General features: G+C 35.5%; 1 long non-coding RNA gene across 1 annotated transcript in view; it reads right to left on the bottom strand.

Moving 5' to 3' along the window:
* Window positions 1-1,124: 1,124 nt before the first annotated feature.
* Window positions 1,125-13,181, bottom strand: part of LOC121038092 (uncharacterized) — a 261,574-nt gene continuing 249,517 nt past the window's right edge. The window contains exon 6 of the long non-coding RNA XR_005794144.1: window positions 1,125-1,180. This is a non-coding gene — a long non-coding RNA (uncharacterized LOC121038092). The remainder of the gene's footprint in view (window positions 1,181-13,181) is intronic.

Here is a 13,181-nt window from a genome sequence, read left to right as displayed (position 1 = left end):
ACTCTTCCATCTATGAAGAATTATAAACGATCTAAGATTTTACCCTATCTGCCATTTAATGTACTTCATGGAGGTTGGCAGAAGACACAAGGTTCCTGGCTCAGACATTGGACTCTATTAATCACTGCACAAGAAGAGGCATAAACTCATGTACACATCAATTCCCATTGCCTCTCAAATTCCACAGGAACAATGCAGTGTGGCCCCAGGAGATAATGAGTTTTGTATTACAGATGAGGCACATCTAGATTAAAAAATTAAATCTTTAATAATGGACTACAAGCAAACCTGCCCTTTGCCCTGGAGGGAATCGTTATCTTTAAGATTAACAAAACTTTCCTTTGTTCTGGATGGAGGCACTCACTATCTATCTTTGAAGGCTTTTTGCTATATAAACATTTTTGAAAAGACAGTCTAGAACAAAATATGTTACTACCTCTGCTTGTAAGATATGCGGAAACAGAAGAAACCTATGGAGAATTATCTCTCAATATCATGCCAAGCCTAAAATAGTCTCTGACACATTGTAAACATGCAATAAATATTTGTTTAATAAAACCTCCAAGAATTTCTATTTTCATCAATATATTCTATTTCCACAAATAAGGAAAACTGTATATTTTTTAAATTTTGGATATCAAGTCTTGAAAAGGAACTTAGTCAGTTTGGACTGCTATACCAAAGTGCCATAGACTCGGTGGTTTCTAAACAACAGAAATTTATTTCTCACTGTTCTGGAACTAGAAGTCCAAGATCATGGTGTCAGAATGGCAGGGTTCTTGATGAGAGCCCTCTACTGGGTTGTAGACTGCCAACTTCTTTCTGTGTCCTTTCATGGCAGAAAGAGACCTAGGTAGCTCTCTGGCCTCTTATAAGGGCACTAATCCTATTCATGAGGGCTCCATCTCTATGGCCTAATTAGCTCACAAAGGCCCCACTTCCAAATACATTTGGGTATTATATTTCAACATACAAATGGGGGAGGGAGATACAAACATTTAGTCCATCACAAAAACCTACGAATAAAAACTTGTGTGCAAATTTGCTACAATAGAGTGGCAAATGGAAATTATAAAACTTTTGGTTTTTCACATTTATGCACAGAAATGACAAATGAACATTTACCTGTTGATCTCTTGAAGGAGCTCAGTTTTCTCTCCTATTCCTTTCTTGCTTCACTCTGAAAAGGAAGAACTGCTATGTTTGATCCAGGCAAGAACATCTAGTTAAACCATGCAGCCAACGTCTTAATATGGCTGTCTTTTGCAATTCCCAAATCCTAGAAAGGTAGAGAGGTAAAGAATCCTGGAATTCTTTGTGGGAAAATATTGATGCATCTCTTTCTCCCTCTTTCATCTTCTCCTCCTCTCTTCTCTCTCTCCCTCTGACCTCTCTTTTTCCTACTCTCTTTTTCCCTACCCACATGTACATATATGTGTGCACACACACATACACACACACATACATAAACACACGTTGTTCTTTCAGTGTGCTTTTCTCATTTCTAGGAACATGTTCCTCAAATTGAAAAGAGTAGTATTCAATATTAAGTTTTGGCCTTGGAGTAGAAGTAGACACAGTGAAACTTTTGGCTGGATTTTTTTTTTAGGCCTTTTATACCAAAAGCCTCTAGACAACGGAGGTCCATATACAAGTCTAGTTATATTCACTGGCATTCTTTCCTGAGACTTTGAGCCATACTCTTACATTAAGTGTAAAATCTCCTTTGGCCTTGCTTTGTCTTTTGGAAGGCATAGCTAGTTAAGAACAGAAACTAATTTTCAGGGGCCCCAATTCTGTGCAATACCCAGCACACACTAATTTCTTTTCAAGTAGAACAACTATAGAACAGATTGCATCTCAGTTGTTTTCTATTCTACCTCATGATTTTAAAACAAATAGAAAATGCCATAAACCTTATTTGCATAATTTAGTCACATACCAAACATTTATGGTATCCTTTTTCTATATCTGCATAGTTTCATCTTCACAAATATCATGCCATTTTCAGTTACAAATTACTTTATATGTATGTATTATACTGCCTTTCCTTGGTATGTTTAAAATTCATATAATCTTGGTTGTTTATTTTGTTTTGTCATTGAAATGGATTCATTTTGTGTTATTCTGAGAAATATACTTAATCTGTGGACCATTTATATGTCTCCAATATAGCTAGCTACTCTAATGTTTGGAACAGTTTGTCTCACTTGGTAGTTTTATTTTTTTCTCATAAATGTTTAAAGTACTTTATTTAACTCATTGGGATTTCTTCCTTTCGCTTGTGAATGGATTTCCTAGCTGAGTAATATACTTGGGGCAAATTCTAACCTCACAGCTGACAATATTATTTCTTCAAAATTGCACATATTTTCCATATTTCACACAAACCAATTATTTATCATATATATTTATATGTTTATAATTAATTTTAAAGTAGTGGCGTCTTGTCTTAAAAGTCCTCAAAATATCAAAATAAATACTCATTGTAGTATACCATAATATGTCTCATATTTTTACAGTTTTATTCCTCCTGCCTTTGACCTTTTATTCAACTATAAATACATCTCAAACTCCTTAACCAAATCTTGAACAGTAAGAAATTATTAATGATAAAATAAATAATTAAAAAGCAAATTAAAAATGAGATTTTGCTACTCTTCTGTGGAAGGTTTTTTTTTTTCAGTTCTTCCAGAGAAAATTAAAATATTCTAACAAATGCATGCTTGCCTCTACTTAGAAAAGCATTTTTTTCAAAGCATGTATTAGAATGCTGTTCAGTAATTCTGAATTGAATTTCTGATCTTAATATCTCACTCTATCCCAGCTCCCAGATAATAATGGCCCTCAAAAATATTAAAAAATCAATTGTTTATTAGCCATACTAGATTCTTTACTGCAGGTACCTTATATCATTTTTTGTAATTTTTACATGAGTTCTATATTATAATTATTCTCATTTTTCAGATGAAGAAATCAAGAATATGACACTTGTCGTAGATAAACCAAAATTTAAACTCAAGTCTTTCAGTTTCCAAATATATCAATATACCAGGCCACAAATGTCTGTGTATCTCAACTTGGGCCAGAGTCAAAAGGACACTTGAACAATTGTTTTTTGATGTCTAAGTTTTGTCTTGTTTTTGAAAATATGTACATATACTTCCTGTTCTGTTCAAATTCAATTGTCTTTTTCACTTTTAAAAGTTACCAAAGATAGCAAAGGTGAAAAACAATGAAAAATGTACATTGCTTTTAAATTTTCCTTAAATAAAAATATTATTTGTAGCTTGCAAAGAATTTTCACAGTTATTGTGCCTTCTTAGTATTCACAGAGTGCTGGCATTCGCTTTGTCTCAACCTTCTGTTGCATTTCATCCACAATTAAAATCACGATGAAATTGTGGTAGGGCCCACTCCTGTGTCTCTTTCCATCTTAGCCCAAACCAGTAAGCACTGCAGTTTCTTTTCAAAATGTGTTATTAGGTGAGAGATATAATTTGACTTTTCAGATCAAAAGACATACTAAAAAGAGTCAATCTGTGGAGTGTTTTACTGAGCATGCAAACCCTTGGAGTTTTCCTGCCACTTGCTTTGTGTCTTTCTACACATTTCCTTGTATTTCAAATTTTCTTCCTAGATCTTTTATAGTTTATAATCTGTCCCAGGAGCAAGTTTAAATGACAGGCCTCATGGAATATTTTTTAAGATCTAAAGAGGGGAAGGAGGAATACTTTCCAAAGGAAAAAAAAAAGTATTTACTTGGAAAGAGAAATTCTCTAAAGGACATATCCCCCACGCATACTTCTATTTTTTTTACTATTCCTTCAGCACCACTGCGTAGACTTACCAGGCCACATTAAGTGGTGAAAGGAGACTTCAGGAAAAAGCAAAGGAGCAGAGCAGGATGATCTTAAGATGGAGAAGAGAAAGAAGAAACTACATAAAAGCAGTATGACATTCCTGTTAAGTATGAAAAGAGACCCCAACCCAGTAGATATAATACAGATGTTAACAATGGGGACCTTAGGTGGGTCAGCCCTCGGGCACTAAACCCTCTAGGAAAGAAAAAATATTCAAAGGGAAGAGAATCCTTTCTTCTGAGGAAAGATTTCTTTAAAAAAAAGAAAAAATGCACACTCCCTGGAATAAAATATGATTGAAAATGTGATGATCTGATTAAGCCTCCAAGTATACTATAAGTCTATAAAGTTTCCTAAAATGTTGAGTTTATTCTAATTATCACCCAAGTGATAGTTCTTTTATCTTTTAACAAAATACATATTTATTGAGTACCTATAACACTGATAAAGACATTGTTCATAAGGAGTTTACAATGTAGTAGGAAAAATAAACTACGAAATATAAATCTCATGGATAATCGACAGCCAGGTTTTAAGAGAATATACAGAAAGAGAATTTAACCTCAAATGAAAGTCATGAAAAGACAGAGATTCAATGTGTATTTTGAAACTTAAATGATGAAGATGCATTAGCCAATGATTAAATGGTTAAAAAATCATCCAAATTGATGACATAGCCTGGAGAAAGCTCAGGGGTAAGAGAGGTCATTTAAAAACTCAAGACTATAGAGTATTGTTGAAAATGTATGGGAGAAGGAAATGGTAGAGATAGAGGCACTGGATGAGGGTGGAGTAGATGGGATCACAGTGCTTGAGTCCTTTTTCCCAAAATTAAAGAAAAAATTTCAAAGGGTTTAGGCAGTTGAGTGAAATTTAAGTTGTAATGAAGAGAATGAATAATAGAGAAATGGTACTGGAGTCAGGGAGAAAGTGAATGGAGCTGTTACACCTGAGGAAAAAAATGTGAAGGGTATGACAATGGACACAGAGAAGAGTGGACAAATATATATACGGTATAATTATGACAGGTCTTGGGGATTGTTTCAGGGGGAGTTTAGGGGAGGGGAGAAGGGTGAAGAATGACTCTCAGGTTTTTGTTTGGTCAATTGGAGTCCAAATGATGCCATTTACTAAAATAGGACACACAGGGGGAAATAACTGGTTTCAGGCTAAATATGATAATTCTAATTTATTTTTTAGGTTGTCTTTGAGATTCATGGGGAAATCCAACAGGCGATATTCAGTAGGCAATTTTATGCTTGGATCTAGAGTGCAGAAGAAAAAAAAAACTTTGAATGAAGATATACATTTGGCAATAGCATGTAGGTAACAATTCAGTCTTTGAGAGAAAAAAAAGATATGTTTTTATGTTTACTACAAATTCCTACTGCTTCTCTCTCTATGTAGCATTTAACATACTCGATTATTATTCTCTTCTTGCCCGTCACTTATAGCTGATATTACCTCTAATGGCAGGAATAATGTCTTATTCATTTTTGTGCCACCACAATTTAGTACCATATCTGGAACATATTAGACTTCAAGAAATAGTTGTTAAATAGGTAGGTGAATAAATGATTCATTGAATGAATGAATGAAAAAAAAAAACTTCAACTCGAACTCCAAACTTTTTTTAAATTCCAAAAGTTAGGCACATATAGGATCTGAATTACCAGGCATCTTTTCCTAATCTCCATTTATGGTATCCATGATACCTCCATGTTCCCGGCAGAACATAAACTATGGTTCCTACATCTAGCTGCATACTAGATGTAGATACTGGAGTATCCCATTTAATATACATATTCCTGGATATCTCCTCATTCCTGCTGAATCAGAATCTATGAGGATTAAATTTAACAAGTTATTCAGATGATTCTTATGCAATGAGTCTAAAATTGGTCCATCTATTGAAATGACCAACATGAGGAACCAATCATTCTGGTTCTCAAAATTAGAGAAGACATCTTGATTAGCCCCATTATGTCAAAGAAAGAATATGAACAGGTACTTCAAGGATACAAACTTCATGATTAGAATTTGTGTTTTAAGTAGAAAAAAGTTAAGGCAAAACTTTCCAAAATAAAATGGATCACACATTCTCACCAGATGGACTTACTTAGGAAAAAGAAACGTTAAAGAATTGTAACAGTGTCTAACCTGGAAAACAAAATACAGAAATTTTCACCAGTAAGCCATGTGTTTAGTACAACTCTGATTTAGTGTTTGTTACGCCTTACACAAAAGTAACCCATTTTGTAGGAAAACACCTATCTTTCTTCACAGGAAATGCTAGACCACTTTATACTTTTATTCCAACCTACCTTTTGCACTTTATTTTTGACCCTTTAACAACTTGCACTCTACACTCTAATTAAAAAAAAAAAATCTCTTTTGCAATCCCTTAAACATGCTGTGCTTCTTCTCACATCCAGGATGTTCCTTCTGCCTTATGTCCTTGACCTTTTCTCCACTTGGGTAATTCCCAACATTCAAAGCCCAATTCAAGGATTTTCTCATTGTTGATACCTTCTTCCATATCCTCAAGCAGGGTTATTTGGTTCCAATTCTGTTTTTGCAAAGTTACATTCTTATGATTTATTTAATAGCGTATCTCCGTTAGATTTGTAATGAGTTGTTTATGTATCCCTCATATTGTCTTTTGATTCTTCTGGTCTTTATTTTGTCTTTTGCTTCTGGACCATAAAAACAGTGCTTGCCACATAGTAGCTGCTCAAAAATGTTGGCTAATCCAATAAAGATACCTTCCAGCTCCAATATTTTGTGAATCTTTCATTTAAAATGACTTCAGATTATCCTTTCTTTTCTAATTTAATTTCTACAGCATATGCTCAAAACATGCTCAGTGGCCTAAAGTTAGTGTTTTCACTGGATCTCATGTATACAGTCACTACCCTTATAATTTTTTCTGGTATAAAATTGCTGGGAATGTTCTTAAAAAAAAATCAACCCCTCACCTCTTGGAAAACTTCCAGGAGCTCTTCATTGCTATTGCATCAGGTTCAATCTTTACTACTTTATTTTGCAAATACCTTCTTTTTTACTTAATCTATTTACAGCTGCCTTTTCCACTTTGGGCTTCATCTTCAATTGTATTCATATCATTATCTGCACTTAACCTATAGAACCAGGCATATTCCAGTGTCTTATGCTAGTTTCCTCACTAGAGGTCAAAGAGGCAAGGACCATCATGATCAAATGTCAAGTGGATAGATAGATGACAGAACTTGGTTTCGTGGCACTGGGAAAATTATACTTGGGACAAAGTAATTCTGAGAACTGAAGGGATCAGCCTAGGCAGCTTTGTTTACTGCAGACTCAAATCAATGCCTTGTCTTTACCTGAGCTCTGATTACATTTAGAAAAAATACTATTAATAGAAGTGAAAGGGCAGGGCCACTATCTGAGATGTGTCTGGGTCCTTTGGACAGCACCTGGGGGAGTGGTAAGCTTTAGTCAATGTTTGTTGATTGATGACTCGATGGATCTAGTTAAGCCTCACCATCAGAAGTCCAGATTTTTTAACAAGCTTCTCAAAGCTTTCATTCCCAAAGAAACTAAAGAAAACCAGATGACAATAATTTCAAATTGTAAAATGTTCTGGTCGTCAAATTTAAACAGGAATATCCTGTGCAACGGAGAGGCTGGCTGGTGCCAATTTCACATTTTGTTCTTTGGTGTCTGGACAAAGCCTGCTCTGCCAGTGAGCTGACAGGTCGAGAGCACTCCAGGTTCCAAAGGCACAAGAGAACATTCTACTTTTCATAATGTTCCCGCATTACATAGGGAAAGGACTATATTCACAATGAAAAGAATTATGATTAAGCATCAGTAGAAAGATTCTTTCATTTTCTGGGTTCCCACTTTAGAGTTTGGTATAGTCAACACTCCTTATAACAGATCATGTATTGAAACGAGAAAACTATCACCTAATATGGCCAGAGAGATTAAGGGAGTTGGCCCGGCTGATCACAGGAGACACCTTTAATTCAAAACCTAAAACATGGTCATAGTGACTGTGATCAAGGAGCTTTACAGCACATAAGGGATTCAAAAAGCATATTAATCCACCTCCAGCAACACTACCAATTTAAAAGAATGATTAACCTTTTCTCCCACTTGATTCAAGCTGGCATATGTATTATACCACTCTAAATGCTAGCAGACTCTATGCTTATGGCTTCCATTAGGTAGCATTTAGTATCCATGAAAACTTTCTTCAAGCAGTAATTACTTTTGAGACCATAAACATTTCAGATGGGAAAAGAAAAAAGAAAAGAGGCACATGTAAAGAGAACTAGGAAAAAATAAGAAAATACACCAAAGTATAAGCATGTTGATTTAAAACGTAATTTAAAGATGATTTAAATGATACTAGATGAACATTTGCTCTGTTTATGCTTTAAATAAAGTACTCTGTTCTACTTGTAGGTGTTGTTTATTATTACCTAATGTATGTTAAAAGCCTTTTGAAAGAGAGATTTATTCATTCTGGTATTCCAAGCACCTAGCTGGATAAACAGCACAAGCAAAGGGAGGTCATGGAGTGTAATGGGCCCTGCAAAGGCTCTGGAATCCATCCCTTATGATCTTTGAGACTCAGTCTCCTCCTCTATGTAATGTCATAAAACTGACTGTAGATAGTACTCTGGAAACACAGAAGTCTTGAAAAGTAAGTATTCAATACTACTTTTAAACATCTTTTAGTAAAACAAATGCATTTCATTTGCAATGAGGCTTTCTTGTAAATTCTACACTTCCAGAAAATAATACATTTAGTGAACAATATATTTGTTTGCTTCCCTGTCTTTACTGACAATATTCAGGTGGGGCTAGTTTTTTTTTAATTTTTTAATGTTTATTTATTTTTGAGGGAGAGAGAGACAGAGCATGAGTGGGGGAGGAGCAGAGAGGGAGGGAGACACAGAATCCGAAGCAGGCTCCAGGCTCTGAGCTGTCGGCACAGAGCCCGACCTGGGGCTTGAACCCACAAGCTATGAGATCATGACCTGAGCCAAAGCCGAACGTTCAACCGACTGAGCTACCCAGGTGCCCTAGGTGGGGTTAGTTTTATCTCAAGCAGTTACCTCCATGTGATTTGCATTTTAGACCTTCCTAAAAGATTTATTTTGCTCTTCTTTTCCATCCATGCCATTCTACATAAGATGCTGTGATACACTGTTCAAGTGCAAAGGTTGCTGGAAAAACAGGAATCAAACTGACCATCATTGCCAGTTCTAGAATGAATATATCAGAGAGGCTAAATGATAAGTGATGAAGACAGAGTTGGAACCCGCATTGCACTTCAGAAATCAGAAATCTAGCTACTCCAAGCTGCTTCACTGGAACTCAGATCAAGGTTGAGAATGGAGAGGAGGCTCCTGATCAGAGGGGAAAATAAATGAAGGACAGCATTTAATTGTTTACTAATTAGCAAAAGAATGACTATGATAATTTTACAGAACAAAATACAAGATTGTGCTCAAATAAAATCCCTGAGTAACACAGCAACAAAATGGAATCTTCTTGAGCTACCACTCTCCTAAACCACACCATAACATTCTTCCCATGTAGTCTGGAGAGTCAAAAGACAAAGCGGATACTAATCTGCATCATACCACCATCAGATGCAGATCTAGTGTTAATGATGTTTTATTTCTTAGACTGAACTTTCCCCAAAGAGGATGAGCTCCTTCCTCAAGCCACATCATTATGAAATTATCAAGAAGCCAAGGATGATGCTATTAATTATTCTAAGTGCATGAAATTTTTCTGAAAAAAGAAGTGGCAATCAGAAAGAAAGGTGCCAGGGAGTGGGGCCTGGGTGGCTCAGTCAGTTAAGCCACCCAGTCTTGATTTCTGCTCAAGTCATGATCTGGAGGTCACCTGGCAATGGGCTTTGTGCTGACCATGCAGAGCCTGCTTGGATTCTCTGTCCCTCCCCCATTCCTGCAGGGGCACACGTAAAAACTTAACATCTTATGATAATGTTTGTTGTAGCTGATTCTCTGATCTCATAAGCATGTATTGACTTCATGTATTAAAGTTGGGACTGAATCCTGCCATTAGAAAATGCTCCTTGATAGATTGCATTGAAAGCCTCCTACTTTTTTTTTAACCTTCTTTTAATTGTAAACACTGCATATGTTATTAAAAGAGCAATAAAAACATTGGTATTGACTATGAAATTATTCTCCTAGTAGTGGAATTGAGAATACAACTTCTATCTTACTACATTTCTACAAAAAGAGGAGACTCTTTTCCACAAAGATTCTCATCAATGTTAACTCTGGAGAGAAACATTTGTACCTGTCTCATGGCTTAGTGGTGACAGGTTTATACTTTTTCATTTGACTCTATTGTGGAAAATGGGGCACACTTCACCATCCTGTGGTAGAAAAAGAGAAAAATATCCCTATTAACACTGTACCTTAACTAGCTCAGTTAATAGGCTTCAGGCATTCTAACCAGTAGCAATTAAAAAAAAAATAACTTTAAATTGTATACATTAATTCCAGTAGGATGAAAAGCTGAGATATGTTAACCTTGATTTTATTTGGGCAAATACAGAGTTAGACTACTCCCTGTCAAACCAGATACCAATCTCTTACAGAGAATAAATGTTAACTAAGAAAAACAGTAAGCATATTTTATTAAGGCTATTTGTTTCTTTCCTGAGAACTTTGGCTACACAAGCTCTACCTACAGTTTCCTAAGTGACCATCAGTGCTTTCTAAGAATGCCAGTGCAGCTCCGTCCAATTAGTGGGGCACAGAGACCAGTCAGATGCTGATGCATTTCACGAAGGAGGTGGTGGTGAGAGGCAAATGCAATTAGGGAATATTATCGCTGTCTTTTGTGCTTTACAAAACAGTATTTTCTCATGACTCCTCTAACTCTTCCTTGACTAAATGGCTTAGTGTAAGTTGATAATTTCTAATAGAGAAAACTAAAAATGCCTTGGAAAAAGGTAAAACCACTTCAACACAGAAAGAGCTCCCTGTTCCAGGTAAAAAGGATCCTGAGTTACCAGGGAATATCCAACTCCTGAAATAACTGATGAATATAGATGCTTCCAAAATTTTCCCAAGTTCTCACTACCTAAGCTATAAGTAACTTTTATACTTATTCCATAAGATTATGGTAGATAAAAAATTTCAGTTAGATGCTAAAACGCTTTAACACTTGTTTACCTTTCTTGCTTATAGCCTTCCTTGTCCAACAATTGCTGTGAAATATCTGGTAAAGCTGATAGGAAACCCCAGAAGTCAGCAATTTGCTGTGTAAGACTTAATGTGGCCAACACTGTTAACTTTCATCAGGAGCAATACTGGTGGCCTGAGCCAGGGGGGGTGATCATCAGGTTCACCAAAGATAATGTGAATGAGGATCAAAGAGCAGTCAAACATGGACCTCTATGCACTAGGAAGAAATGGCCTTAAGTCAGCTCTTGTTATTGAAGAAAATAACCCATCAGGAATCAGTGAGAATCTTATCTTAAGTTTCAGGGGAGGAATGATATTATTTAAGCTATGATGAAATGTGATTCTTAATACCTGTTAATTGTACTGGGTACATAATATTACACTTTGTGAAATATTTTACATAGGAAATTGTTTTCTAGTGCATTTCTGTGGGATAGCAGATAAAAGTGAGATCAATATTTCTTTGAGAAAAATAAGGTAACAAATTTATGAAGAGTAAGTCATAATTTATTCTAAAAATGAGCAGAGTCAAAGAGCATGAAAATTGAAGGGAAAAAAGAGTGATGCTTTGATTATTGCCTCTTACTCCCACCTACACCACTCTCCCACTTACATGTATTTTTTTTATCATCTGCCTTCAGAATGGTTTCCTTTATATAATTATTGTAGTAGGTTGTTAGACTATTGGTCCCAATGCACCATGTCTCACTATTTCCTTACCCTGTGTAGTTCCTTCCCACACTGACCTGGGCTTGCTCATGTGACTTGCTTTTGACCAGTAGCATATCAAGAGCTGGAAAGTACTTGTGCATCAAGATTCTCCTTATGGAAACCTGCCATGTGAAAAAGGCTGGCCAGCGTAATGGAGACACCTGCCCAAGCCAACAGCCAGCACCAGTGATCAGACATGTGAAAGCAACCATCTCAGCCAAGTAACCAGATGATGTCAACTTTATGAGTGACCTCAGATGAAAGCAACATAGATCCAACCAAGGGATCCAGCCCACATTGCTGATCCATAATTGTGAGGAGATGAAATGATTGCTGTTTAAACCATAAGCATTTTAGGATTGGTTCATTGCATAGCAATAGCTACAACTATATTCATTATTAGATTATCATCTTATTTTATGCTACATTTCTCTTCAAATGTTTCCATATTCTAGAAAAAGAGATAACAACTGATAGAGCCTTAACACTTTTCCTCTCCCCACCCCCAGATACAGATATGTAATGATATACACAGCTGACTCTTGAACAATGTGAGATTAGGAATGTCAACCCCCTGCACAGTTTAAAATCCATTTATAACTTTTGACTCCAAAAAACTTAACCAATAATAGTCTAGTATTGAGCAGATGTCTTACCAATAGCATAAAGAGTCAACATATATTTTGTATGTTTTATATATATATTTTTTTATATATATTTATATTTATATTTATATATAAAATATACTGTCTTCTTACAATAAAGTAAGCTAGAAAAAAGCAAATGTTAAGAAAATCATAAGAGAAAATATATTTATAGTATTGTACCATATTGAAAAAAATCAATGTAAAAGTGGACCTCCACAGTTCAAACCTATGTTGTTCAAAGACCCACTGAGCATGTGTGTGTGTATATATACATATACCCTTTGAAAATAATATTATTTCATAAAATCAACTTTTACTTTATCACAAAATTATTTTTTTTCAGTTACCTTAAGAAGTAATGCAGAATTGCACTAAGTTTGCAAATTTGAAGGCTCTAAAAAATGTTTTACTCCTTGGATTCAGGTCTTAGTGTGCTTTAAGTGGGCACTCATCTTTGCAATATGATTCAAGGAAATTTCAGCCTAGAGAGTCTTATAACATTTTACCTAAGAAAAATAATACATTAATCCACTTTCAGCCAGTAAACCTATGCTTCTCTTTATTTTCTAAATTCCTTAACAGTGAAGAAAACAGCGTAGAGTTTAAGATTGCCATGTTTAGGAGGAGGGCGGTACAGAAAGAGGGCCCCAAACTTCAACATTATCCAATCACTCAGTATACTACAGTGGGGGGAGGGGGGGGTCTATGTGGAACATGAAGCCTAGAAAAGGATA

The sequence above is a fragment of the Herpailurus yagouaroundi genome, unplaced genomic scaffold (assembly GCF_014898765.1).
Source record: "Herpailurus yagouaroundi ecotype Mexico unplaced genomic scaffold, PumYag 165, whole genome shotgun sequence".
NCBI classification, from domain to species: Eukaryota; Metazoa; Chordata; class Mammalia; order Carnivora; family Felidae; genus Herpailurus; species Herpailurus yagouaroundi.
The sequence above is the reverse complement of the archived record's forward strand: the minus strand, read 5'-3'. Positions and strand labels throughout refer to the sequence as shown.